Here is a 25,047-nt window from a genome sequence, read left to right on the forward strand (position 1 = left end):
CGAGCCTAGAGAAACGTGTGTGGGTGGTTGTGCAAGTGTCTGTGTGGTTGTTCTGGTGAGTCGTGACCTGTGGTTCCATGACAGCGGTTATTCCTGAATGGAGCGCCTTATAATGATTGTTTCTTAGCGCCTCTCGTTTCTGACACTCTCTATGCTATGAGGTAGGTCTGCTTGCTTTATTTATAAGTTTTCTAAGTGACCTAACTTCTCAGTGGTATTCCTTAAAAGATGACATCTGAAAACTCATAGGTCTGAAGCCCTTAATTAGTTCTGTGAAGAGGCTGTGTCCTCCTACACAGTGTTGGAAGGATGTTAGATGAAAAAGTGCTGTCCTGAAATAAGTCTACCCCTGTGCTGTTTAGTAGAACTTTCTGCCGTGATGGAGATGTTCTGTGTCTCTGCTGTACAGTGTGACAGCCACTAGCCATATGAAGCTATGGAACACTTGAAATGTGCCTAGTGTGGCTAAGGAACTGAATTTTAACTGTTATTTACTTGTCATTAAAATTTAAATAGCCATATGTAGTAACTGACAACTATATTGATGAACCCTGATCTAGACAGTGGCCAGAGATGACTGCTGGCTGTGTTTAGCACTTGAATATAGCTCTTAGTTGAGCAGGCTTGTTTGTGATGGGAGATGTCTTAAAATAAGGGTACTCTAATGGACATGAGAAAGTCTAAGAGATAGTGTAGGATTGTTGAATTTTATTTAAATGTTAGATTTCAGAGATCTAAAAATATATATATACACAATACATATACAACAAACAATATATATACAAATGAACTTTGTAAGTTAAAAAAACTATTGACAAAACAGGAGCACTTACAGACTTAGAGAATGAACTTAATGGTTACCACTAGGAAAGGGTGGGAGGAGGAGAGATAGATGAAGAGTTTGGGATTGACATGTACACATGGCTATATTTAAAACTGATAACCAACAAGGACCTGTTGTATAGCATAGGAAATTCAGCTTAATATTCTGTACTAACCTAAATGGAAAAAGAATGGATACTTGTATGGGTGTAACTGAATCACTTTGCTGTACACCTGTGACTAACACATCATTGTTAATCAACTATGCTGTATTATAAAAAAAAATTTTTTTTAATCTTTGACTTCAAAGAAGACTTGGGTCAGTGGAGCTAGAGTAGGCAGGAAAGTTTCTTAGAGGATAATGGCATGCCTGTAGCTTCTACGTCATCTGGAATAAAGTCCATGCAGGTATAAGTGTTCTCTTTCTTTGCACTCCCAGGGAAGCAGTATGATATGGAAGACTTCAGGCTTGGGAGCCTGACAGATCAATATGAAAATGGTGGCTACCTATGCGAGATATTTAGGTTTCTAAGCCTTTGTTTCTTGATCTGTAAAATGTGTATAATATCAGTAGTACCTCCAAGAGCTTTTGTTACGTTAGATGACTTATGCTAGTGTCAAGCTTCTAGTGTCTTGGCACATAGAAGGTTCTCAAAGAATGTAGACATTGTTATTGGAAATAGGATTAGCATATACACACACAGTTCCCTGACTATTAAAGTGCATCACACAACTGAGTTTATACTCCTTTTCTGTATATCCTCTGAAGGAGATCTGACTCTTCACATCCTGAGATTGTCCTAGAGAGATTGGAGAGATGACAAGAAGGGTGTGAAGAGGCTAAGTAATACACAGAGGGACCCTTGCAAAATCGAGAATTATAGTATGATAAATAAACGCATGGCTGCAGTCACTGGTAGGGGCACAAGTTTATCAGTGTGTATTGAGATCTTCAGAATTCCAGCTTTCATTCTCCTTACATCCCAGAAGAGTATTAACTGGAGTTCACGGCTCACACCCTCCCTGGGGTTATGGGTGGGTGTTTGCGTGGTACCTCAGACATCTTTGGGATATGATTCCATTATCATATCCTTACCTGGGTTTTCTGTTTACTTGAACACTTGAAGTTAATTTAGTATCTTACAAGAACCAAACATTGTCTTCCAGACATCATTAATCTCGCCTTTCTTCTCCAGCCTAAGTGTGAAATTAATCAAAAAGGAAAGGGAAATTAATAATAACATCGGTAGTCACAATCCATCAGGAGGCCTCACAGCAGGTAGGATATTAACTTCGAATTAATACACACTTCAACAAATTAAAGGTATAGAAAAGGATTATTTATTATTTCAGAAATGCCCCTTAATGCTTCCCGCTTTGATAATCAGATGATGGGTGATGTCTGGTGATAAGACCATTCAGTATTGAGGTCACTTTAGGGCCCCATGGAAAGCCTTAAGTCAACTTTCTTTTTTTCATATTCCATGTAGATAAGTGAGATCAAGCCAGATGGTTAATGCATCCTTGTTTCCTGTCAGTTGAAAGGATTTGCCCAAACACTTACAGTTTTCATTTCTATTTACAATAAACTAAATTTGATCCCGGGTTGTGTGTTTCCTTGTTATGACATGTGGTATGATCAGTTTCAAAGGATACATTATTATGAACACATTATGGAAAAGAATGGAGCATTATAATTATAACTCTCTATTACAGCTTTCACTGAGGTTGATAAAGGACAGGCTTTTGTTGCTGAATCGTTCTTGTAATTACATCAGCGCTAACAGGCAGCAGTCACCTTCCATTAGGGGTGGGAGACAGGGAGCCTTACTATTTAAGTGATCACATAAGGTGCCGAATGAATCATCTTCAGCCTCATCATGAGGAATTAAAAATAGAAGGGAACAGTTGACATCATCTTATAGCGGGTTTTTAAGGCACAGAAAAATGCCAGATCGTCTTTTAGGGAAAAGAGCTGCCTGAAGTGGTGTCCCCAGCCACATGTGAATAGCGTAGTGTCAGCACTTCTTGGACTTGAGGGTACATCACCATCTCCTGGGGGGCTTGTACACACAGATTGCTGCGTCCCAGTTGAATTTCTGATTCGGTAGGTGTGTGGTGGCCGGGTCGGAGATTTTGCATCCCCAACTTCCCAGATGATGTTGGTGTTTCTGGATCTGGGCCTATACATTGAGAACTGGTGGGCTGTGGGAGAGAAACAGGTGTAATGTGGGGATGGTTCCAAAAACAGAATTTTAAGATGAATTTCCCTTGTGCCTCTTAAAATAATTTTTATGAAAATAGCAAGTTTTGTTTGGGATTATGTACAAGTTTTGTAAAGGGGATCTGCTTTTTGTGACACTGTCAATGTTAAAAATAGTTGCAAGTCTACATAAGTGGTCCCCTGACCTGCTGTCATCGTGTCTTGATAAAATCTTGGATAAACTTTTTTGGCTACAAGTATTCTCTCTCTAATTCAAGTTAGTGATGAATTGAAACGTTGCAAGATTTGAATATTTTTTGCTAATTTGTAAATCAAGCACTTTACCTGGGAACCATCTACAGGGTAACAGTCTTGTTAAGTAAGGGTATTCCAGGGTCCAAGCCACTGAATCATTGTAATTGTCACACCTGCCTGATAAAATGGCGGTGATGTGGTCGTTAAGTTGTGTCTGACTCTTTGCAAACCCATGAAGTATAGCCCGCCAGGCTCCTCTGTCCATGGGATTTCCCAGGCAAGAATGATGGAGTGGATTGCCATTTCCTTCTCCAGGGGATCTTCCTGACCCACAGATTGAACCTGTATTTCCTGCATTGCATTCCTGCATCGATTCTTTATTCCTGAGCCACCACCTGCCAAAATAGCTGTTAGCAAAATGAAGATGTAACGCATTGGGCACCACCAGGCTGTGCTTCCAGACTTCTGACTGGTTCTAGAACTGCCCTTTTATTATCCTATTAGTTTATTATCCTCTGATAGCAGTAACAACACAATAGTAATAATTACTAACATTTGTAGAGGATTTGCTGCCCCTCTGATGTGGCAGCTGCGCTTTTTGTCTGTGATAGTCCGTGAGTCTCCCCATCATTTCTGACAGAGACACTGAGGTTGCCTCTGCCTCAGACCCAAGAAGATAGAGCCTTTGGTTGTGAGATTGGGCCTTGCGTTTGTGTCCACAGTGGGAGCCTTGGGGGGCAGATTTAGATTGGAGTTTACTTTGGGGAGCTCTCTGTGGAGCCTTGATTAGACAAAACCAAACAAAGGTCAAGATTATGCAAGTTCTGTTGTCAAGGTCTTCTCTAGATCTTTGTTACTAGGCGGCATTGCACTTGCAGTACATTTAGTCAGTCTGCCCAACCCAAGGTGAAAGCCATACGATGCCAGGATTGTCATTATGGGACTTCTTTCCTCTGTGACTGTCTGATGTTCTTTAGGGGAGATTGAATGACTTAAAACAATAGGGAAGTATACTCAATATTTTGTAATAACCTGTAAGGGAAGAAAATTTGAAGAAGTGTATATTGTGTATATACATATGCATGAACTGAATTGCTGTGCTGTACACCTGAAACTAACATGAAGTTGTACATTTCAATTTTAAAAACTTCTTTAAAGAAGTGAAAAAATTTAAAAAAGTAAGGCGTATAGTGATGGTCATGATTTGTTTCTAATGTGTACCATTCAGTGGTCTCATCATTGAAAATCTTTGTTCTAGGCATGAAAATATTTTCGGCAGAGCAGTAGGCTCCCTTGAACTGTTTGCTCACATGAATCTATACGGGACAGCTTTGGTGCTCTCAGTGAGTCACCTTTGCTTAGACTGTGGAAAAGTGGGGAGGGAAAATCTGCTTGGAGTTGTATCTGAGGTTACATCAAGATTCTGAGATTCTCCATTTGGAGAGGTGCTGTCCATAGGAAATAAGAAGAGGGACTCTTGAGTGTAAAACTGAAAAGGGATCAACCTGACAGATGACAGTGTTGAAAGGCATTAGGGACAGGGAGGTGTGAGATCCACATGCCTGGAATTGGCCTCTGTCATCCTGTGTCATCATATGCTGAGTAGATACTGCAGAGATGGTCCTTCAACAAGCTGGGTTTATCATGGCTCCCCTTTCAAGATGCTTTGACTGGGGAAGGGGCGATAGGCAAGATACTCAGATGCAGATTTCTAATAGAATGCCAGTCTAAAGGGCAGAACTCATCAAGCAGGTTATTTTGTTTGTGGGTCATCCATAATATATTTTATCCAAATTATAGATTGAGAGGGGTAAATGTCTGAAAATGATGCTCCAGTTTTTCCTAACTACTCTTTCACTGTCCATCCCCAATGATTGCCGTCTTATTCTTTTTAGATTGAGTTGCACTCCCATGATCTCTATTTCGGGTTTCCCTGGTGGCTCAGACGGTAGAGAAACCACCTGCAATGTAGGAGACCCGGGTTCAATCCCTGGGTCAGGAAGATTCCCTGAAGAAGGGAACTGATATCTATTCCAGTATTCTTGCCTGAAGAATCTATTTACAAGTGTTTTCACAGTTAGGTTTAATTAAGGTGGGAAATCAAAGCATACACCCAAGATGAGATTGAGGGAACTTACAGAAAAGATACTTTTGGGTAAAATCTTGATGAAAGCTATGGAGTGGTGCTGTTTGGAAAATGGGGATGGAGAACATTTATCTAAGACATTTACCTATAAACACAGCTAAAAATAGTTCTAAACTTTCATTAATATTATATACGTGGTTCTGTAGGAAATGATATTTAAGATTAGCTGAACTTTAAAGTTTTGCTGAGGATAAAAATGAATGGCCTTTGGGCTTCTTGGTGACCATGAATTTTACTAATGTATATTTTCATATGACTCAGGGAGTAGTTTGCCTGATTTTTAAGGTGAAGTCAAGATTGAGTTCTTTATTAGTATGAGTATTATGAAAGAATAAAAAAATCCAGATTTGAAAGCATTGGGGGAGGTAAAAGATAATGAACTTTTTTTCTCTTTTGGCACATGATGAGCATTTTGACTTATGAATCATACCAGTCTCACTACTGTATGATTCATTAGCCACCACAGCCTGTGCACTGGATCACACTATCCAAAGGCAGACTACCATGTAATACAACAAATTAGATGTTTATGAAAACATACAGAAAAGAGCACTGAAAGTAAGTTGGTATTATTCAGGTCGGAGCCACAGAGGTGTTCATTTTGTTAGCTGATACCACTACAAAAGAATGTATTTTTAATGTTGATGAAGGTGCTTAGGATTGTTTTCTCTAAATATATCTTGGTGCTGCTTACAGGAGATAGTAGCTTTTCCTGTATCATGATAACCCAGTTTCACAACCCATTCCTTCACCTCAAAGCTATCTCAGATAATAGCTGGTATTAAAAGGGTCATGTGATCACTGGCATTAATTTGGTACCCTTCCAGCCTTCTACCCTTCCTTAGCAAACATTTGAGGCCAGACTGTTTCATGGAAATCATGGTTTTGGAATGGTGATAGATTGAATCTGCTCTTATAAGTTGCCCCAGTGCACAGCCCTCTGCTATTGTTCAGAGATTGTTGACACACACAAAAATGTTAGTACTGTGAAGGGAAGTTATATGTTGCAGATCATACTTGGAAATAAAAAGCAAAACTTTATCAAATGTTTTTCAGCAGAAGATGGTACATGTTCTTCCACGAGGGGCTTATGGAAGAGGTAGACCTGTTGGCTAGTTTTAAAAAACTTCTGGATAGTCAGCTTGAAGGTGGATCTGTGCAGTATGGTCCTTATTTTCTCTCCCTCCTTCCCTCTCTCTCTACTGAGCTCTCAGTTTTATAATTATCTGCTGATAAATTCCATGAATATCAGAAACACACTGTATGTTATCTGTAAAAGGACTGTTTTCCCCCTTTTACTGAAAAGGAGTGTTATTTAGGGAAAATATTAGTGATATCACAAGCACATAGTAGATATATTTCTAAAATGGCTTTTTACTGCTCTTCTGGTTTGCTTTTTCAAGGTGAAGCAGCTGCAAGTAATGTTATACTTAAATGAACAGGCTTGTCATTCAATTTGCTTTATCATGTACTGCAAAGTCCTTGGTTTTTTTGTCACTGAGCTATGTATTTTTAAAATTGTGTGTATGCATATACTTGAGACTGTGTGTATGAATTAATGTAGTCCAGTCCGGAAAGCATTAGGACTGGTAAAAGCTTTGGTTTAATGCCTTCTGAGACTTAGAACAAGAGAGTGGTTTTGTGGAGATGCTCCATCTTTGCCAAATGGAGCCTTATTCCTGCTGAACTAATAATGGATGGATTTGGATCCTAACAAGTGAGATAATGTAATTTTTTAGAGATATGCCTCTGGGTGTTGGAGTGATAGGGAATTCTAATCTAGCTATTTTTAGGTGTTTATCTTAAAAGGCAGTTGGGTTCCAAAATGTGAGGCATAGTTCGTAGAAGCGCTTTGTCAGCCTGTTTGCAGTGGCTCAAGTCCGTAAAGAGGAGAAACTTAAAGATGTCTTTGTCTTTGTGATTGCAGGAGTGATTACTGTTCTAACGTGGACTTTGGAGGCAGAGCCATCAGGCCATGTAAGTACTATGATAAACAGATATTTAAGCACAGACTGGGATATTTGCCCTTAGGGAGAGGACTGAGTACTTGAGTCGGAGCATTTGGAACCATCAAGACCCAAAAGGCCAGGGGATCACTCTTCTAGTGCGACTCAGTCCCAAGGGCATGTACGTTTCTGGCTATCTGGTTAAGACCTGGTGAAATTTATCATTTGGGTTAATTGGGCAAGGATGTTTTATCTGCTTCGAATTAGTAAAGTGACTGGAGCAGAAGGCCATCTATTACTGTATTCAGTCGTTATCAAACATAACTGTATCGAACTGAATCTTGGCCAGATACTCTTAGATAGAAGTGCAGGCCCCTTCAGACACAGAGGATCGTGGTGTGAACATAACAAAGCCAATGAACTGGAGAGTGTGACTCATGATGACTGCATGATCTCTGAACTGTGTCCGTATCAAAGAATGTTGTAAAAGAGTATATTTTCCTTAGCCCCAGTTACGAACGTATTTTATGGAGGAAGCAATTTGCTAAGTACGCTCCTGTTCTAGTACGAATAGTCCTGAGTGCTTAAAACCATGATCTAAGCTACCTTTGAGAGTCACCTTGGTAAATCAGACTTTCAACTTGCGAGCAGAATTTTTGGATTTTACAGGCTGATAGATTTGGGTGTTGAGGTTATGGGGCCAGCAGAATGAAACATTAAGCATTCATAATTGGTGTTTCTTTCATGTGTGTGGTCTTTGAACAAATTTTGTCCTTAACAACATCACAGAAGAAAAACTACCCCAGCAGCTGACAAGCAGATGAATGTCTGTGAATAAAAGCCTTAGTTAGAACTCAAATCATGTGACCGCGTGACTTTTATCAGAGGCTTCTCCCTGTCACCTTGAGAGTTTGTCCCTCTGGGAGAAACCAGAGAAAATAAGAAGTGTCTCCTTCACAACCTCAAAAAGATTTTGCATCTCTAAAGATATGGGATTTTGTCTGAGATGGAACAAGCATATTTAATCCATCTTACACACCCTCCCCACCCCCACATCACACACATGACTTAAAGGGAATGAGCTTCATTTCAGAGACTGGTTTAGTTAAACCATCTGTCTTCCAGGGTCTGTCTGAAACTAGTGTAGTGTTGACAGATAGGGAAGTTCGTTCACTGCCCTTCAAGAGTTGCCAAGTGTGGCAGCTGGGGGCATAGCAGGCTGACATGGTGAAGACTCAGGACTGGGTCTGTGGTCCCTGGTACCCAGGTGCTGTGGCCTGTGCTCTGGGAAGGATACGCATCTTTCTGGCTCTCCCGTGATATCTTTTGCCCCCTGTACTCTGTTGGGTTAACAGTCTCCATGGAGCAGGCAGACATGTTGGCATCTTGTGGCACTCCTGGGCTGTGCCTGTCTGCCACCAGGAATGGCATCACCTTCCCCCTTCAGTGTGCCAGCACCTAGCTGCCTTTGGAAGGGCCTCTTGGCTCCTTTCGAAATAACTGCTGAAAGAGCAGCTGTCTGTCGGCCTCCTCCAGAGCCGTGGAATTGGGCCGTTGTCAACCTGTTGGAGGAGTTCCCAAGGCAGCAGACTGGCTGTCATTGACATTTATAACTTGAAAGCCATATCACAGATGAGTTTGCGTTTCTTATCATCCTTTAAATAGCGTTCAGGATAGAAAGCACACTCTCCACACTTCGACAACGCCCAGGGCTTGGGCAATGGTTGGGTCTTCCTGAAGGTGGAAGAAGCAGTTACCTTTGTCCCCTGGCCAGTTTGTAAACCCATCATCTCTCTTCTGACTCAGCTGGGAAAAAGATGTCCCAGCTTTCTGCTTGGGTTTATGTATGATCTAAACTGTTAGTTTAGATCAGGGAGGTGGTTGGCTTCTGCAAACAAATGACTCTTGAGCTCTGCCGTGGAGTCTGTGGTAAGAAATGCGTGTAGGGGGAAAAAAAAAGGGTGTTTCTCAAATAGGTTGGTAGATCCCACACCTGTTTTTTTATGCCTTAATTTCTCAAAGAAAATCTCCATTTTGTTTCTGGAGATAGGACTGGAAGAGAAAGATGTCGTGTTTTGTTTTAAATGTATTTATTTGTGACTGTGCTGGGTCACTGTTGCTGTGTGCAGGCCTTCTCTAGTTGCGGTGCAGGCTTCTCATTACAGTGGCTTCTCTTGTGGAGCGCGGGCTCAACAGTTGTGACGAATAGACTCAGCTGCTCTGCAGCATGTGGAATCTTCCTGGGCTGGGATGGAACCTGTGTCCCCTGCATCGACAGGAGGACTCCTAACCGCTGGACCACCAGGGATGTCTGAAAGATGCAGTGTTGATGATAAAAAAATACAAATTAAAACCATAGCCACCCCAGTAGATCACATGAACACATTGCAAAAGAAAGCAGAGGAGATGCGGGAGGGCAGCGGAAGGCGCTGTATTCATTGTGGCTCTGTGTAAACCGTAAATTTCTTGAGCAGGAGGACTGGCCTTACTCCCTTCACATCACTGGTGGGGAGTGAAGATCCTGGCATGTGGCTTCAGGATGAGCTGAAACAACGAATGTCGGAGAGAAACAGGTCTTAGGTAGAAAAGTTTGGTTTCATTTTATTTGTATCCTGCTAGTGCAGGCACTGAAGTACAATCATCCACAAATCCAGATGATGGGGTTTCAAGTTCATGATGTTTTCCTGTTGGCGTCAAAGATGAGTAATCCTGGAAGAGGTGTAACAGAAAGGAGGGTGCTTAGATGGCACGCCTGGGGTGCAATTAAAATGAAACAGCCTTCACTCTTTGTGCTCAGATTTCTTTCTGTGGTTCCTGGGACATGAGTGTTGTCATAGGAAATGTCGGTGCTTGACTTTGGCCATATGCTAGGCAGCTGAGTCCAGTGTGTGGCCTGCCTGGAGTGAGGCAGGACAGGCTGTTGAGCCAGCTTGATGGTGGCCACAGGCTTTGGGAAGAAAATCAGCTGAGGGTGGTTGTCACCTCCCTGGCCCTCTGCCTGTGGCGTGCATGGGAACTCCATCTCAGTCCTCCTTGTCAAAGCCCATGAGGTGCCTATGTTGTATCTAGAGAGCTGCTGCCCATTGATAATAACCACATTGGGTTAGCAATGCTGGCCTCAGGGAAAGGTGGGGGTGCAGGGCGGAGGTCAAGGCAGGGGCCACCCCTTGTCTTGCCCTGGACCAGACAGGGAACAGCAGCGCAGTTGTCTTCCCAAGGCATGCCCAGTTTGGACAGGCTCTAATCAGAGCTCCCTGTTCATGGCAAGAAGTTTCAAAACAGTGTCATGCATCTGTTCTCTGGTTTACTTGAAAAAAAATTTTTTAAATTTCAAATACCCAGAAAAGTGCAGCAACTTAGCAGAACACTCGCTCATTTACATCCCCCTTGACTCCCTGCCTTTCTGATCCATGGTTGACATATGTCTTAATAACTGAGAGGTGCTGAAAATTAAAATTACTATCCTTTTGTCTCTGGAAATTCTGAAACAGTGTGGTCTCCCTGGAACCGAGACAGACACTGAGCCCCGCATAGTGTCCATACTCTGGGAACGGGTGGTGCTGTCTGACTCTGCTGTTTCCTGGGGTTTCTTTTGTTCCTTCTGCTAGGTCATGGCCATCATTGCCATTTGTCTGGTTTTCTCTGCATTCATTTTCAAGGAGATGTATGTGTTTAAATAGTTCTCTCCAGGTCCTCCTCCCCACTAGCTCGGGCTTCCTTGTAAGGGGTTGTTCAGTGGGTCCTGTTGGGCAGAGCTAATGTGGTCTCCACATCCCCTTCCCTTCCCATAATACTTCATCATACCTGATGCCACACACATAGACACACTGTCTCTGATATGCACACTAGCTCTTATGTGTGCATACTCACGCACGCACACGCACACACTTGTGCACACTCACGTACTCACACACACTCACTCACACACATGACTCACTCTATAAATAATCTCTCCTTTCTCTCCAAGCCAGTGTGGGATCTCTCCGTGTATCCCCATCTCCCTGGAGGAGAGAGGCAAAGTCTCCTTCACTTTTCATCCCAGGTTGAGATGATGAATAGACATCATCTGTCAGGCATGCTGAGGTTCTCTCTTGGGTTAATTAATGTGGGTAACAGCTACTGACAGGTTTCCAGTCCTTTCTTCTTGTACTGTGACTGCTTTCTGGGACTAGTTGTTGTCATTGTTGTTTAACTGCTAAGTCGTGTCTGACTCTTCGTGACCCCATGGACTGTAGCCTGCCAGACTCTTCTGTCCATGGGATTCTCCAGGCAAGACTACTGGAGAGGGTTGCCATATCCTCCTTCAGGGAATCTTCCCGACCCAGGGATCAAACCCAGGTCTCCTGCATTGCAGATGGATTCTTTACCACTGAGCCACCAGGGAAGCCTTTCTGGGACCAGAGTCCTGTGTTATTGTAGCTGTGTGGATGGAGGACTGATTAATCACTTGACTTCCTTTTGGCCTGAGCTCAGGATGGCTCACAGGAATTGGTATCCACAGCGCATTCATTGGAGGGGCTCCAGGAAAGTTCACCTGTCTAAGGGGAGGCACCTCCTGGAAAGGAAGGGTGAAGGGTGGGTGGAGGAGACCCTGGGTGAGCCTGAGGTAGGAAGGATTGGGGGAGAGGGTGCAGTGATCTTGGTAGAAGAGTCTGGGGACTCTGGGTACCGACAGAAACAGAACCAGCTTTTAAAATTCTAAACAATCACAGACTGTTACCATAAAAATAAATTACTAGAAAAGTGAAATAAAAAAAGAAGTCTAAAATACAAGCCTTCAATTTTATTATGAGATTCAAAGACATAAAATTACCCTGTCCACTGGCTGTAAAAGTTAACACTTACCCTCGGTTTTGGTACTTCAGAGACCAGAAACTCTTTGTGGACTGGCCCTGCTCTGTGGATGCGCCCCCCACCCCGCTTGGAGTAGCATTGACCTGGGAGATGGGGGTCTTAGCTTTGTTTCTGCTGAAAGGCCCCCCCCTGACCTCTCTGAATCCTGTTTTTTTTGTACTACACAGTAAAAGCGTTGTTGGTCTGCAGGGCACAGTTCTCCCTAACAGGAGCTGGGGAACCAGGAACAGTGCTTATTCCTGTGACCCTCACTCAGGTGGTTCTCCCTTTGGAGATCTGTCTGGAAGGGACATGCTGGGGATTATTTCATGTACCCCCATGGCCACTTTGACCAGGTGTCTGCCCAGCTCATTTGAAAAGGACACATCCATGCATTCAAGACCTTCTGTAACAGAAAGACCTCGTGTGTGTGTGTGCCTGTGTGTGTTTCAATGTGGACAGTCATTTTGCCCCCAGTGCCAGTTTGCTTTTTTCCCTCGTTCACAGTTTTAGGCTGGTGGAGATGGGGAAATAACCCCTTTTAAAAAGTCGTTTAGAGGGTTTGGAGAAAAGGGAACCTTCTTATACTGCTGTGGAAATGTAAATTGATATAGCCACTATGGAGAACATATTGAGATTCCTTTTAAAACTAATAATAAAACTATCATATGACCCAACAATCCCATTACTGGCCATATACCCTGAGGAAACTGTAATTGAAAAAGACACGTGTACCCCAGTGTTCATTGTAGCACTATTTACAATAGCTAGGATATGGAAGCAACTTAGATGACCATCAATAGATGAATGGATAAGGAAGTTGTAGTTCATATACACAATGGACTATTACCCAGCTATAAAAAGGAATGCATTTGAGTCCATTCTAATGAGATGGATGAACCTAGAGCCTATTATGCAGAGTGAAGTAAGTCAGAAAGAGAAAGACAAATATATTAATATGTATATACGGAATCTAGAAAGATAGTACTGATGATCATACTTGCAGGGCAGCAAAGGAGATGGATCCATAATGAACAGACTTGTGGACACGGTGGGGGAAGAAGAGGGTGGGATGATTTGAGAGAATAGCATTGAAACATATACATTGCCGTATGTAAAATAGGTAGCCAGTGGGAGTTTGCCACAGGGAGCCCAAAGCTTGTGCTCTGTGACAACCCAGAGTGGTTGGATGGGGAGGGAAGGTGGGAGGGGGGTTCAAGAGGGAGGGGACATTTGGCCAATTCATGTTGATGTATGGCAGAAACCATCACAATATTGTAAAATAATTATCCTCTAATTAAAAATAAAAAATTTTTTAAAGAATTCATTTAGCATAATACATTCTGGAGAGGGTTTGGAGAAAGGGGAATCCTCCTACACTGTTTGAAGTGAAGTGAAGTCGCTCAGTCGTGTCTGACTCTTTGCGACCCCGTGGATTGTAGCCCATCAGGCTCCCCCATCCATGAGATTCTCCAGGCAAGAACACTGGAGTAGGTTGTCATTTTCTTCTCCAGGGGATCTTCCTGAGCCAGGGATCGAACCCAGGTCTCCCACATTGCAGGCAGACGCTTTAACCTCTGAGCCACCAGGGAAGCCCCCTACACTGTTTATGGGTATGTAAATTGGTGCAGCTACTGAGGAAAATAATATGGAGGTCCCTCAAAAAAAACTAGAGATATCATCTGATCCAGCAATCCCACTCTCGGGCATATACCTGGAGAGAACTTGGATTGGAAAAGATACATGCACCTCATGTTCTTTGAAGCATTATTTATAACTGTCAAGACATAGAAACAACCTAAATGTCCATTCACAGATGAATGGATAAGAAGATGTGGTACAAATATACAACGGAATATTACTCAGCCATGAAAATAATGAAATAGTGCCATTGGCAGCAACGTGGATGTATCTAGAGATTATCAGACTAAGTGAAGTAAGTCAGAAAGTCAAATATTATATCATTTCTATATGGAATCTAAAAAATAGTACAAACAAACTTGTATATGAAACAGAGACAGACTCATAGACAAAGAAACACATTTATGGTTACCAAAGGGGAAGAGGGGGAGGGATAAATTGGGAGTATGGTATTAACAGATGCACATTGAAAGTGAAAGTGAAGTCGCTCAGTCGTGTCCGACTCTTTGCCACCCTGTGGACTGTAGCCTACCAGTCTCCTCCGTCCATGGGATTCTCCAGGCAAGAGTACTGGAGTGGGTTGCCATTTCCTTCTCCAGGGGATCTTCCCAACCCAGGGATTGAAACCGGGTCTCCCGCATTGGAGGCAGACACTTTAATCTCTGAGCCACCAGGGAAGCCCTTTACCATATATAAAATAAACAACAAGGACTCACTGTATAGCACAGGAAACAACATCTTACAGTAACCTAAAATGGAAAAGAATAAGAATATAGATATATATGTATGGCTGAATCACTTTGCTATATACTTGAAACAAAATATTGTAAATCAACTACACTTCAACTAAAAAAAAATGCTATTTCGTGACCAAGGCTGGATAGGGCTTGACTTTGTGAACCCTTGTCCTCCAGGATCACCCTGCAGTGCTCATTCTAGCCTGTGGAAGGGGGCACAGATACAGGTCCCCTGGACACGCCCCCGCCCCTGCCCCTTGCTGAGACACCTCATCCAGTTGTGTGTCCAGGGAGAAGAGGAATATGCGTTCTGTGCATAGCAAGCATTGCCCACAATCCCCTCCACCACCACCCCCCACCTCCTGCTTCTCTGATTCATTCTTGCATCCTTTTATCTGCATGAGCTGCTTTACTTCTCTTTACATGCTTGTACGTGATTATCGTCAGGCGTTACATTTTTATATGCCCTGGATAAGAAACAATGGGAGGAGAAGATTGGAAATTGCCTCAGGATTAATGGACATTGATTATACCAGCCACTGTCAGCAGCCAGCAGTGGCCAGTGCTGACCAGGAGAGTAAATTGGCCATGTGCCGTTGGCTGCATTTGGATCTTTTTTTTTAAAAAAAATCAAGGTGTGTAGGAGTTGAGAGTACTGCTTAATCTTTTTAAAGTAAATAGCACTTATACAGCGAGAAGCCTTTGATGCAGGGGCAGCCAGGAGCCTATGTTGAAAGATGGGGAAGGTAATGTACTTGATAAAAAGCTGAAGAATAGTTCTCATAGCTTAGTTCTAATAGTTTTGTAAGTGCATTTTTTTTCCCCCTGCAAGCAGTGAATTAAAAAAGAGAAACTAAAGGACCTTTATTTGTCTTTAATCCAGAGATTCCAAATGTGAGAGGTGAGGTTGCAGGAGGGACGGGGGCGTCTGTGTGTGGTGGGGCCTGTCTTGGCAGGAGATTTGCCTGGTTTACTGTCCTTCTAGAGTCATGTGTGGTGGCATGTCAGGATAACTGGACTAAGCATTGTGAACAGAGAACTTTCTACAGAAAACTGGGTTTGTAGGTGATGGAAGAGGTGACAATGACATACCAAAGAGACTGTGTGCAGCCACCGGAAGATACCCACCCCTGGGGCTGCAGGGGGCATGGGAGTTGGCCATGATACCAGAAAGGACTGAATCCCTGGCAGAGATGCCGGTGGGTGGCTGGAAAAGGGGTGAGAGACCCCCGCCTTTTTCCTCTCCTGTCTTCCCAAGAGCTGCTGGTGCCCGGCTACGTGGAAGCTAGGTGGCAGGAGAGTTTGATAAACTGATAAATGGAGTTTGCTACCATATGTTGCAAAAAGGACAAGGTGTCCAGAGAATGTATGTGAGAGCAGACAGTATGTGTATGGAGTATTGGAGTATGTATATTGGAGTTTCAGCTTCAACATCAGTCCTTCCAATGAACACCCAGGACTGTTCTCCTTCAGGATAGACTGGTTGGATCTCCTTGCAATCCAAGGGACTCTCAAGAGTCTTCTCCAACACCACAGTTCAAAAGCATCAATTCTTCGGCGCTCAGCTCTCTTTATAGTCCAACTCTTACATCCATACATGACCACTGGAAAAACCATAGCATTGACTAGATGGACCTTTGTTGAGAAAGTAATGTCTCTGCTTTTTAATATGCTGTCTAGGCTGGTCATAACTTTCCTTCCAAGGAGTAAGCGTCTTTTAATTTCATGGCTGCAATCACCATCTGCAGTGATTTTGGAGCCCCCCAAAATAAAGTCTGACACTGTTTCCACTGTTTTCCCATTTACCATGAAGTGATGGGACCAGAAGCCATGATCTTTTTTTTCTGAATGTTGAGCTTTAAGCCAACTTTTTCACTCTCCTCTCATTTTCATCAAGAGGCTCTTTATTTAGTTCTTCACTTTCTGCCATAAGGGTGGTGTTGTCTACATATCTGAGGTTATTGATATTTCTCCCAGCAATCTTGATTCTAGCTTGTGCTTCTTCCAGCCCAGCGTTTCTCATGATGTACTCTGCATACAAGTTAAATAAGCAGGGTGACAATATACAGTCTTGATGTACTCCTTTTCCTATTTGGAACCAGTCTGATGTTCCATGTCCAGTTCTAACTGTTGCTTTCTGATCTGCGTACAGGTTTCTCAAGAGGCAGGTCAGGTGGTCTGATATTCCCATGTCTTTCAAAATTTTCCACAGTTTATTGTGATCCACACAGTCAAAGGCTTTGGCATAGTCAATGAAGCAGAAATAGATGTTTTTCTGGAACTTTCTTCCTTTTTTGATGATCTAGTGAATGTTGGCAATTTGATCTCTGGTTCCTCTGCCTTTTCTAAAACCAGCTTGAACATCTGGAAGTTCACAGTTCACATATTGCTGAAGCCTGGCTTGGAGAATTTTGAGCATTACTTTACTGGTGTGTGAGATGAGTGCAATTGTGTGGTAGTTTGAGCATTCTTTGGCATTGCCTTTCTTTCGGATTGGAATGAAAACTGACCTTTTCCGGTCCTGTGTCCACTGCTGAGTTTTCCAAATTTGCTGACATATTGAGTGCAGCACTTTCATAGCATCATCTTTTAGGATTTGAAAGAGCTCAACTTTTTACACCATGTGATACGTTATGGACTTGTTTGACTCCCTAATAATTACAGAGAACATTTGTGGAGTGCTTACTATACACAGCTTCCTTTGTGTCTCAGATGGTAAAGAATCCGCCTATGATGCAGGAGACCTGAGTTTCATCCCTGGGTTGGGAATATCCCCTGGAGAAGGGAAAGGCTACCCACTCCAGTATTCTGGTCTGGAGAATTCCATGGACTATGTAGTCCATGGGGTCGCAGAGAGTAGGACACAGCTGAGCAACTTACAGTTTACTACACAGGGAAGGCAGTGTTCTTAGCACTTTATCTGTGTTCATTCATTGAATCATCAGACCTACTCAGAGCAACTCAGTACAGTTGATCCTCATTATTTGCACATTCTGTATGTACATATTTGCTTCCTTGTTAAAATTTATGTGTATAAGACCCAAATCAGTGCAGTGCTTGTGCAACTCTTTACAGACACAGAATGGAGGACAACTTGAGTTACTGATGTGCGCATTCCCAGCTCAGGAGATCTTCTGCCTTTTTGTTTCAGGTCTTATACTTTAAGTAGGTGTCCTCTTCATGGTGGCTCAGATGGTAAAGTGTCTGCCTGCAATGTGGGAGACCCGGGTTCAGTTCCTGGATTGGGAAGATCCCATGGAGAAGGAAATTGCAACCCACTCTTGCCTGGAAAATTCCAGGGACTGAGGAGCCTGGTAGGCTACAGTCCATGGGGTCACAAAGTGTTGGGCACGACTGAGTGACTTCACTTTCACTTTCTTCTTCATGGTATAATTAGTGCAACTCTTGGCATGTTTTGAGTTTTCTTTTTTTTGACTGGTGATTTGTTGTTTAAAATGGCCCCCAAGCCTAGTACTGGGACTGTATCTAGAGTTCCTGAGGGCAAGAAGGTTGTGCTGTGCCTTAGGGAAAAAACAGGTATATTAGATAAGCTGCTTCAAGCATGAGCTTAGCCCTTTTGGCTGCGATTTCAGTTTAATGAACCAACAATATATAGTAAATAAGGTGTCCTAAAACAGAAACACATAAAACACGGTGATATACTTTTTAAATAATTTATTTCTGATTTTTTGGAAAAATTAATAGGTGAAATTAAGTATTTGTTTTATTTTTTATTTACTGGGCACACAGAATCTTAGTTCCTCAACCAGGGATTGAACCTGCACCCCCTGCAGTGTAAGCACAGAGTCTTAACCACTGGACCGCCAGGGAAGTCCAAGTGGATGATTATGCACTGATCAGATGACAAAAATGTTCTAATTAGAGGATCATGGAAACCTAACCACATATTCCCTTCCCCTAGGAGTACTGGTTTAATATTTGCCAAGTCAGTGTTCACGATTTTTGTAGATTTTATAGAGCATCATGATTTCAAATGATGGCCATCATGGTGCCACTGTTTTCCCCAGTTCGTAGATGGAGACCAAGGTGGCATAAGGCCAGAAGGTTGCTGAGCATCACCCAATGGGATGAGAACCCAGGCAGTCAGGCTCCCTGCCCTTCACCATGTGTTCTCTGCGTTCATATTTGTTTCCTACTCTTTTCCATCTCCTGAATCTGCTGTTGATGCTGTTGGAACCAACCCAGCAGCTCTTTTCAGTGATAAAACTCCTGTTGGTAAGGCCAACAGTTAGCTCTGGTTGAGATTCCTGATGTGTATAATTCTACAATAAAGGTAATAATATTTGATATGTGTATGAAAACCTCCACATAGTTCAAACTGAAACCATTTACCTCACATTGGGACTCAAACCCACGTGGCTGGGAGTCGAACCCAGTCAAAACCCAGTTTGGGACTCAAACCCACATGGCTGGGACTCAAACCCAGATAAAACCCACTGTACCTGGTTTCAGGACTTAATGAAGTTCAGGTTCTTGATGTCTCATTGCAGAAGAGACAAAGTGATAGTTAAGAAATGGATTTATTCAGATTCAGAGAGAAGCACACTCCACACGCTGAGTTTGGGCCATCACAGAGGGCGAGTTGTGGTGTGGTTAGTCTTTATAGGCTGGGTAATTTCATATGTTAATCAGTGGGAGGATTGTTTCATCTGTTTTGGAGAAGGGGTGGAGATTTCCAGGAACTGGGCCACCACCCACTCCTTGGTCTTTTGACAGTGCCTTGGAACTGTCATGGCGCCTCAGGGTGCGTCATTTAGCTTGCTGATTGAGGATCCGTCAAAGTGGACGTGTCCACCATCTTGGACCCATTTGATTCTAATTGGTTTATGTTGTGTCCTTGGACTATGTCGTACTTTCAAAAGTGGTGCCCTGCCCCCTTCCCTCCTGTTACAAAATGATTTAGTTCTCGGGGCAGTTCTCAGAAGCATACATCACCCTTGATTTCATAAATAAAAGCTGGCTTCTTGTGAGGTTGTGATTTGGGCAGGGCCCCAGGTTGAGAAAGTGCTAGGTAGAACAGAGACTCAAAGCCAGGTTTCAAAACTAGGCTCTTTTGGTAATACCCAGGCTGCCTCCCTGCCAGGTTCTCCAACACTGGCCTTGACACCACCTTTCCGATTGGCTCCTTCCAGGCTGCTTTGACCTGGAGAAACCACAGCAAGTTAGAACAGAGCGTGAAAGAAGTGATTCCAAGGGATAATCCAGAAATACTTTCTTTAAAATAATCATTTATGTCCTTGTTTACAGAGTATCTTTCACTGGTTTGAATGGCCTTTTTGGGAAGATGCTAGTTTTGTTTCTGTTCACTAGGGAAATATTTGAAAATAAAGGAAAATAAGTTGTGAGGGCTGCTTGTGTTTTTCTCAGTCGCATACTCTTTGTGTATTTAAATATGTGTGTTTGAATTAGAAATAGATGTACTTGTGAAGAATTAAAAGGGTGCTATTAAAAAAAAAAAAAAAAGTCTCCTTCCCTGGGGTGAGCACTGGGCTTGATCTGTGTGTTGTTACAAGTTCTTCTAACCTCCACCCCAGGGACTCTCAGCTGTCCAGAGATGGGGGATGACCTTTCTCACCTCTTAGGGTGGAGGGTGTGGGAGTGTATTGCTGGTCTGTGACTGCAGAAGGTAGGGCCTAGGCATGCAGATAAACACCCTATGGCATGCAGGACATGCCCACAGCAGAGACTTATCCAGCCCGAATAGTCAGTAGTGCTGATGTTGAAAAGTCCTGTTTTACCTTCACTACAAATGTTGGTGACACAAAACCTTCTGTGTCTGAACTTTTACATTTTTGTGTGTTCAGAAGGCTTCTGTTTGTAGGCTTCTTTTGCTTGTGTGCAGCTGCCTCCCATGGGTGGGGCCATGGGTGTGGTCCACTCCAAGTGGGGCTGTCAGAGGGTGGAGCCTTTAGAGAGCCTAAAACCAATACAGCTGACTTCAACCTTCTGCTTTTTTTCCTTATCAGCTTATGTGGGCAATTCTAAACAAAGCTAATGAGAAAATACTTTCTGGGAAAAACCCTTTTGCTTGTCTAAGTTCTGAATAATTGATATATATGTATGTGTGTGTGCTCAGTCATGACAGACGCTGTGCAACCCCATGAACTATATAGCCTGCCAGGTTCCTCCATCCATGGAATGCTCCAAGCAAGAATATTGGAGCGGGTTGCCATTTCCTTCTCCAGGGAATAATTTATATATGATTATGTAAATTGTATATATATAATATACATGTAAAGGATTGCGGGCAGGGGGCAACAGAGAATGAGATAGTTGGATGGCATTGCCAACTCAATGGACATGAGTTTGAGTAAACTCTGGGAGATCGTAAAGGACAGGAAAGCCTGGCCTGCTGCAGTCCATGGAGTTGCAGAGTCGGAAACAACTTAGAGACCGAAAAACAACATATAAATAATATAATCCTTTATTTACATCTCCATCTCTATTCCTGCTCTGCAAATAGGTTCATAAGTACTATTTTTCTATATTCCATATACATGTGTAAATAGATGGTATTTGTTTTTCTCTTTCTGACTTACTTCAGTCTGTGTGACTGACTCTGCTGCTGCTAAGTCGCTTCAGTCATGTCCAACTCTGTGCAACCCCATAGATGGCAGCCCACCAGGCTCCCCCGTCCTTGGGATTCTCCAGGCAAGAACACTGGAGTGGGTTGCCATTTCCTTCTCCATGACTAACTCTAGGACCAACTATTAATACAGTATTTCAACTGACTCAATTTTGTTCCTTTTTATGACCAAGTAATCCAGGTGGCCCAGCTGTAGAGAATCTGCCTGCCTCTGCAGGAGATGCAAGAGACGCAGATTTGATCCCTAGGCCAGGAAGATCCCCTTGAGTAGGAAATGGCACCTGCTCCAGTGTTCTTGCTTGGAAAATCCCATGAACAAAGGAACCTGGTGGGCTATAGTCCATGGAGTCGCAAAAAGTTGGACATGACTGAGCAACTAATGCACACACACAGCTGGTTGATGATGTTGAACAGCAGAAACTAACATTGTAAAGCAATTATATTCCAATATTTAAAAAGTGCCAGAATAACTATATATATACAGATGTGCTGTGCTAATTCTCTTCAGTCATGTTTGATGTTTTATAGCCCCATAGACTGTAGCCTGCCAGGCTCCTCTGTCCATGGGATTTTCCAGGCAGGAATACTGGAGTGGGTGGCTAATGCCCTCCTCCAGGGGATCTTCCAGAGCCAGGGACTGAACCCTCATCTCTTATGTCTCCTGCATTGGAAGGCGCGTTCTTTACCACTAGCACTACCTGGGAAGCCCATATATATACATAAACACTCAGATGGTAAAGAATCTGCTGCAATGTGGGAGACCTGGGTTTGATCCCTGGTTTGGGAAGACACCCTGGGGAAGGGAATGGCTACCCACTGCAGGATTCTTGCCTGGAGAATTCCATGTTCAGAGGAGAGGGCAGGCTACAGTCCATGGGGTCGCAAAGGGTTGGACACTACTGAGTGAGTAACAATTTCACTTTTCAAGTATATATTTAGTTACACAATCAGATTAGCACATGTTTTTAAAAGCTTTCCCTTTAATAAGCATTGTATTGTACATGGACATTAATTTGGGCAGCTCTGTTATCCAGTTGGCCCTGACTCTCGTGGACTGATACTCATTGACTTGAGAGTGCGATCCCAGTGCTTTGGCCGTGTTGGAGCTTCTTTAGAAGTACTTCGTGCCTTTTGTCCTTATGGTACAACCTGTTCTTAAATTTAAATAGGACTTCGAGATAAACAGCGATAGTGCATTTTAAGATGAAGAAACAGAAATCGAGCTTCTTCACTTCCGTCACTCTGTGTGACCATTTGGAGGTTTTGATGTGTGACTAAGATTTAAAAGAGAGAGTGAGAACTCCTAGGTGTCATGTTGCTGGGTAAGTGCGTATTTTAGATCATGGAAGAAAACTTGTGCTGTGTTTTAGAAGTCACTTTAAAGTTGGCCTTCATTTTATTTATTTAAACTTCTTACTTTGTATTGTGGTATAGCTGATTAACAGTGTTGTGATGGTTTCAGGTGCATAGCAGAACGACTCAGCCATACATGTACATGTATCCATTTCTCCCCCAAACTCCCCTCCCATCCAGGCTGCCACATGACTTAAATATTCATTTTAAAACGAAAGGATTCAAGAGTAGAATGATGATTATTGTGTGATTGTTGCTGGACATAGCTGAGTTGTATGAAGGAGGGGAATGGTTAAATAATGATCCATGCTGGGGTTCCCTGTGCTGGGTACACAGCTGTTAGGATGGTTAAGACCTATTTTTATTTTTTATTGAAGTAACATTGGTTTATAACATTATCTAAGCTTCAAGTATACAACATCATATTACTATTTCTAGGTACCCTATAGCGTACTCACCACCAAAAACTTAGTTTCCGCCTTTCATCTAACAGTTGATCCCTTTTATCCATCCCCCGTCCCTCCTTCCTGACCCTTTCCCCTCTGGCAACCACTACTCTTCTCTGTGTCTACGTGTTTCTTTCTGTTGGTTGTTCATTTATTTATTTTTTGTTCTTTAGATTCCACATGAGAGAAATTGTACAGTATTTGTCTTCCTCTGTGTTATTCACTTAGCATAATTCCCTCAAGGTCTATCCATGTTGTTGCAAATGACAAGATTTCATCTTTTTTATGCCTGAGTATTGTTCCATTGTGTGTATATACCACATCTTCTTTATCCATTCATCCATTGATGGGCACTTGAGTTGTTTCTAGATCTTGACAATTGTAAATAATCCTGCGATGAACATATGGTTGGGATCTTTAAGAAAAATGAATGAAAGAGAATGAAAACATGTCTGGTAAAGCAGTTTTTGGTCTTTGTTGCTGCATGAGGGCTTTCTCTAGCTGTGGGGAGTGGGGACTACTTTTAATTGTGGTGCTCGGGCTTCTCACTGCAGTGGCTTCCCTTGCGGTGGAGCGCAGGCTGTAGTCTTGGGGGCTTCAGTAGTTGGGGGACATGAGTTTAGTTGCCCTGAGGCATGTGGAATCTTCCTGGACCAGGGATTGAACCCATGTCTCCTTCATTGGCAGACAGATTGTTAACCACTGGACCATCAGGAAAGTCCAAGAAAACTACTCTTTAACCCATCTCTCAATTTTGTTTCTGACTGGGAACTTTTGAAGTGTTCTAAAATGTGACAGTTAAGCATCTTGGCAACTTGTAGTGGGAGATGAACAAAACTCCCCAGTTTGTTTCATGTGTGGCTTCCCTAAGAGAAACATTGGCCTTCGAGGTAGTAACATTTAATATGCTTCCTTCCATAATAAAAAATGTAACCAACCTAATTATGATGTTACTTGTTGGGCTTTAGAATTTTATTTGGAAGGCAGATAATTGTGTAGTTATCAAATTGGAGTTTGTGGTTGTATCAAAGCTATCAAGTTCATTTGAAGCTAGAATAGCTGGTAGGCTTAAACTTTGGTGAATAAGCAGGATACACTATATAGCAACTTTTAATTAGATTTTGATTGGAAACTATAATGTCGCAGTGTGAGCTCATTGTTTCAGTGTATTATATTCAGGGTACCATTTTCTGAGTAGTAAGTGTATCTTGTCTATGGGGATGGAATGTTTAATAGTTGAATTTTGGGCTGTGGGGATCTGAAATTGTCCTTCACGTTGTAGAACTGCAGTCCTCAGTCTGAAGGCCCTTGGGAATGTTGAACTGGTAAATTAATGTAAAATATTATTTGGAAAAAGCAGCCTTCTCTGCAGCCACCCTCTGTGGTGAGAATATGTACTCTCACTCCTTTCTGGATCTGTCAGAGGCTGGCTTCTGCAAGACGAACTTGGCGGCAGAGCTGGGAGGCTGGTGTGGCTCCTGCTGAGGTGTGAAGTGGCAGCAGGCCGCACGGGACGTGAAGAGCGTGAAGAGCGTTTCCGTGCGGCTTCTGTTGGTCCCAGCAGAGATGAAAACGAACAGTTCTCGCAGAATTACGAAGTCAGTACTGTTTGTCTCTGGGAAACTGCTTTTGCTCACTTAATTTTGGGGGCTTGTGAAAAAAACATCCTTTTCCTTCCCTCCCCCCTCCCGCCCACTTAGTGGTTTCTAGCCATCTTCTCCAATTAAAACAGGGAAGAATCTTCTATTTTTGGGAATAGAAGATTCTTATTTTTTTGGAAATGTATTTGTATCCAGTTACTTAATCTAAATCTGCTTGTCTTTTGCATTTTCAAGCCTATGAGGCAGGAGAGGCAATACTTGCAGTTAAAAACCATCTCATGATATATCTGAGATGGGCCTTGGATCACACCACTCTTGGGATTCAGGCTCTTCAAATTTACTCAACTACAGTGGAGCCCTGTATGGTACTGGAGAAGACTTGAGATTCCCTTGGACTGCAAGGAGATCAAACCAGTCAGTTCTAAAGGAAATCAACCCTGAATATTCATTGGAAGGA

At 42.7% G+C, this 25,047-nt stretch overlaps 1 protein-coding gene across 4 annotated transcripts in view; it reads left to right on the forward strand.

Annotated features, from left to right (window-relative positions):
- Positions 1 to 25,047, forward strand: part of MGAT5 (alpha-1,6-mannosylglycoprotein 6-beta-N-acetylglucosaminyltransferase) — a 399,290-nt gene that overhangs the window by 53,974 nt on the left and 320,269 nt on the right. For all 4 annotated transcript variants that reach the window (XM_070389588.1, XM_070389598.1, XM_070389571.1 and 1 more), the window contains exon 2: positions 7,354 to 7,403. The gene's annotated coding sequence lies outside the window, so the exon portion shown is untranslated. The remainder of the gene's footprint in view (positions 1 to 7,353; positions 7,404 to 25,047) is intronic.

Source organism: Bos mutus, chromosome 2, assembly GCF_027580195.1.
Source record: "Bos mutus isolate GX-2022 chromosome 2, NWIPB_WYAK_1.1, whole genome shotgun sequence".
Lineage (NCBI taxonomy): Eukaryota > Metazoa > Chordata > Mammalia > Artiodactyla > Bovidae > Bos > Bos mutus.